This window comes from Portunus trituberculatus, chromosome 46 (genome assembly GCF_017591435.1).
Source record: "Portunus trituberculatus isolate SZX2019 chromosome 46, ASM1759143v1, whole genome shotgun sequence".
NCBI classification, from domain to species: Eukaryota; Metazoa; Arthropoda; class Malacostraca; order Decapoda; family Portunidae; genus Portunus; species Portunus trituberculatus.
Genome location: NC_059300.1, coordinates 86,218 through 91,217, shown reverse-complemented (window position 1 = coordinate 91,217; position 5,000 = coordinate 86,218). Strand labels below are relative to the sequence as shown.

At 39.3% G+C, this 5,000-nt stretch overlaps 1 protein-coding gene across 6 annotated transcripts in view; it reads left to right on the top strand.

Moving 5' to 3' along the window:
- Positions 1-5,000, top strand: part of LOC123520209 (cGMP-dependent protein kinase, isozyme 2 forms cD4/T1/T3A/T3B-like) — a 649,267-nt gene that overhangs the window by 621,490 nt on the left and 22,777 nt on the right. The gene's annotated exons all lie outside the window — the stretch shown is intronic.

The following is a 5,000-nucleotide window of genomic DNA, read 5'->3' as shown; positions in this document are numbered from 1 at the left end:
ATTTCTTTGTCAGTAATCGAAAACAAAGACCTTCCCATTCTCTGCTCGAACGTTTTTCTTCCTAAATCTTATAGAAAAACAATATACAGTTTTGTTGACATCGCAGCTATCTCGCCACACACACACACACACACACACACACACACACACACACACACACACACACACACACACACACACACACACACACACACACACACACACACACACACACCGAGACATCATTTTATAACCTCGCCTTCACCTCTCACGCTTGACACTCAGCAAAGGCAAAGACAACACAGCACAACACAGCAACACTCCTCACATATGTCCCACTTTCGCAAACTTGTAACTCTACACACTACAGTTTTATCCTGAGGGCGTTGGCAGTTTATGTTTGTCTATATGTATGTATTTATTTGCTTATTTATTTGTGCCTTTTGTTTTGTAGTCCAAAAAAGAATAAATTGTAATAACAACGTTTATCTGTCCAAGGTTCTGCTGACATTTCACTTAAAGCGCTGCGATGTGTAACTGAGGAGGTTGCGGTGGTGGTGGTGGTGGAGGTGGTATTGTTGCCTTGTTCTTTCCCTTTTCGGTTTTTATCGTTTTTAGTTTACGTATATATGTATTTTTTCCTTCGTCTTCACTGTGTCCTCGTCATTCACTCCATGGTCGTGTCCTTTTACTTGTTACGTGGAAAACCTTTGGCTGGCGTCTTGTCTTGCGTGGTGTTTTGAAGCGCGTGTCTGTTTGGTTTTGTGTTGTGTTCCTCGCTGACGATATGTTGGCTGGAATTTGGTGCGAGACTGAAATATTCCGGGTACGATATGTGTAGTGACATTAGTAGTAGTAGTAGTAGTAGTAGTAGTAGTAGTAGTAGTAGTAGTAGTTAGTAGTAATTATTATTTGTAGTTTATAGTAGTTAGTCGTTTTAGTGGTAATAGTCTTAACAGGAGTAGTAATGGTGAATGATAATGGTAATAGCAGCATTGGGGGTTATGATGATGTTAGTAATAAAAGTAAAAGTAGTGGTAATAGTAACAGTAGTAAAAGTAGTAGTAGTTCTTGTTGTTGCCATTGCTGTTAGATTGTTATGGCAAAAAAATTGTGGCAAAATAACAAAATGGAACAAAAAGAGGGACAAAAAGGAGCAAGTTACACACAAACGGTGCACAGATCACACTAGACATCACTAGAGAGGCATATACTATACAAGAAGTGAGCGAGTCGCAATATTTTGGTAGTAAATGATATGAAATTTAGATGGCGTCCTTAGAGATTGTTGGGATTGGTGGGTGAGTGAGGGTGACTTATCGATGTATAGAACCACTGACAGCCTTGGAGGTGCTAAGAGTCTCAAAAGATATAGATATGAAAGCAAAAAAACGGCAGACAGTATTGAGAGGGATTATAAAACTTTTCAGGTATTATTTTTTTAACCTCTTTTTGCTTCTGCTTCTTTCTCGGATGTCGTCCAGCGTGTGATGGGAAAAAAAATGTATAAAAACCTCATGAAGAAATAGGGATGAAAATTAGTAGTAGTTGTAGCAGTAATAGTAGTAGAAGTAGTTGTAATAATAATTGTTACTGTTGCTGTTTTTGAGTAACTAATTTTTTTTTTTTTTTTTTTTTTTTGTTTTTGTATTAGCAGCAGTAGTAGTAGTAGCAGTAGTAGTAGTAGTAGTAGTAGTAGTAGTAGTAGTAGTAGTAGTAGTAATGATAATAATAATAATAATAATACAAAGAGGACGAGGAGGAGGAGAAAAATGCTAGTCACCACGAGTTTAAAAAATATATATCTTTCTACTCAATTTCTTGATATTTTTACATTCGGTAAAAAGTGAGACTGTTTTTAAGGTCACGTGTGTGTGTGTGTGTGTGTGTGTGTGTGTGTGTGTGTGTGTGTGTGTGTGTGTGTGTGTGTGTACGTGTACGTTTGAGTGCGTGTGGAAGAATGCGACCTTGTGTGGATGATTTTTGCACCAATTTTACTTCCATCGTTTTTCTACGTGTGTGTGTGTGTGTGTGTGTGTGTGTGTGTGTTACTCGTGTAATGTTGTATTCACCATTACTCTCTCTCTCTCTCTCTCTCTCTCTCTCTCTCTCTCTCTCTCTCTCTCTCTCTCTCTCTCTCTCTCTCTCTCTCTCTCTCTCTCTCTCTCTCTCTCTCTCTCTCTCTCTCTCTCTCTCTCTTTCCAAACCTTAATCTTTTCCTTCTTAAAGTAATTTCCAACCTATAAACCCTTTCCCTTTTTAAACAACAAATTTTTCAGTCCCTTCCGCCAGCCACCAAGCGTCCCTTCTCCTGCTCCTTCGCCAGACCTTCCTCTCTTAAACCTACCCCTTTAGAGCTAACCTCTTCATACTTGCTTGTTGCTAGGGGCTCTTTGGGTCTCCCCGGCGAGTACTGGAGTGAGGGAACCAGTTTTTATTGTCCCTTGCCTCGCCTGATGGACAAGTACTTGAAGAAGGAGGAGGAGGAGGAGGAGGAGGAGGAGGAGGAGGAGGAGGAGGAGGGGTAGCTGGTGGAAGATAGGGATGGCTTGTGAGGGATGGAGGGTGTCTTGTCTGCTCTGTTCAGCACCTGTGACTACTCTACCTACCTTTTTTATTTTTTTCAACCTTTCCTCTTCTATCTCCTCCCATTCCTTCCTTTCCCAGCCACGCCTAGTTTTTAGCCATGCCCTTCCTTCACTGTACCCTTCCCTACCATTACCCTTTCATAGTTATTAACCTACTTATTTGTGTGTATATGTACCTGTCTTTTTTATTGGTGTGTGTGTGTGTGTGTGTGTGTGTGTGTGTGTGTGTGTGTGTGTGTGTGTGTGTGTGTGTGTGTAGTCGTTGTTCCATTCCTCAATATTTATTTTTCTTATCGTGGTGTTATTTCCTTCTCTCTTCTGAACGATGCCGTTTTGACTTTCATTGCGCTATCTTCTCCTCACCTAAGCCACTTTATTGTGCCTACTTACCTATCTCCTGTTTGATTCCTCTTTACCTATTTGTCCTTGCTGCATCCTTTCAAAAAACAATCTGGATATTTTTTATTGTCGCTGGACGATGAATATTTTTTTCACAGTATCTTTCCCGTGCTCATCCCACTTACCTCAGTTCTTACCTGTTTGTTCCATTTTTTTCTTTATTTTTTTTTGTAGAGAAGGTAGTTGTTTCACCTCTAATCTATCATGTTGGTGTAATATATTTTACTCCGGGACTGCATTCGCCTCGCACCACGCCACACAAGGCTCCACCTGTGCTTATTAGGGCGCCCAGGTATCCAGGTATCGTCCTTGCCCGCAGCACTGCTTAAAACTCGATTACATGCGTTTTCTTTTTTCGTATTCGAGATTTCATAAGACTTAATATTGGAAGGAGGACGAGTTAAAAAAAAAGTAACTTGGGAATCTCACTATGGTAACTTTTAGAGGGGAGCGTCGGGGTACGAAATAATACAGAAACCAGATACGACACGCGACCTTTTTTTTTTTTTTTTTTTATGCTGTCGAACGATGACCCCCCTCCATTAGCCATCACTGCTGGAAAACACGCTCTACAAAATGGCGTTAGTGTCACCGTGAAAATGAAGACAGAAATGTGGTGAAATAATGGGCTGCAATTCCTTGACATACTCATACGGAAAGGACGGAGCCGCGCCGCCCAGACCTGTGACAGACAAAAACGAGGCGATCAGGAATGTCATGTCAGGGTGGAGGCGCTGCAAGCCATCCTGTCGTTCATACTCCCAGCACCTGACTCAGGATGCCATCTACACCTCCAATTTTTGGGTCGTATTTTCAAGCGATACAGTTAAGTACAGAAAAAATATATATACATCAAAATGTATCAAGAGGTTTTATATAGTGTGTCTTTTCTTATTTCAGATATATTTTTCATCATTTTTTTTTCTTTTTCTTTTCTTTTTAAGAGGATTTTTTTTTTGAGATGGTTGATTTTACTTATACACCCAAGGTTTTTGAATATCCTATGGACTCTTCTCAGTAAAATATGTTGAAGTGACTTTGTTGTCATCATGAATACTTGTATATAACGTTACTCTCTCTTTGGCATATAAGGTATTATACAGTGACATTATAAACTGTTTCTTATACAAAATGCATTGGACCAAATGAGATTACCATGTATGTGAAGATCAGTATTGTAAGATAAAAAAAAAGTTTCATGTTTATCAGTGAATGGATTTTACTTTCCAGGTGGAACTAATGACTTGATTGAGTGTACATATGAAAAAATATATGCAGGGTAATTGCAAGATGTCCATAAAAGGCAGCCCTCCATTACAGGTATCCTTAATGTACCTATTGTGCGTACAGTTATTCAGGACTAGAGGCTCACGTAAAAGAACAATCCATAATGCCACCTCGTTATATTTTCTCTGTATTTAAAATAAATTAGGTGTTTTTTGTATATATGTGTGGATGAAATTTTTGAATCATACCATTTTTTTTCTTTTACGAAACTTTTTTTTATTGTAAACAACAATGAATATTTCGCTTATGCAGATATTGTTGACACGTGTCTTTCCCTTCTACCTATCATAATTTTTTTCCTGGTAATTAACAAGTATATATTTCACTATTATACGCGTCCCTAACGTCGCTCTTTATTTCAACTATCGTAACGTAATAATTGTCACTTCCAACCTCCTAACTGAATTGCGTTCAAGGAAAAGTACGGTGGTCATGACGAATATGTAACAATTAACAATATAATGTTAATTGCCACGTGAGGAGAAAAGTTCGTCATTTAGAATGAAATGACCGTGAGTTTGTCAAATCAGCCATATGTGTATAAGACCTGAACAATTCCTTGGTTTCCTAACGCCGAGAGGACGCTTCTTGTAACACACTGGCGGCGGTGCATGTAAATTGGAGTCACGCAGCGCAGCCTTGGGTACCTGCCTGCATGTTCACCTTTAATTTTCCAGTCTTGTGTCAGGCGCCTCTTGTCAGGGATTAATTTCATCATCAAGCTCGGCAACCCTTTGTGTGAAAACG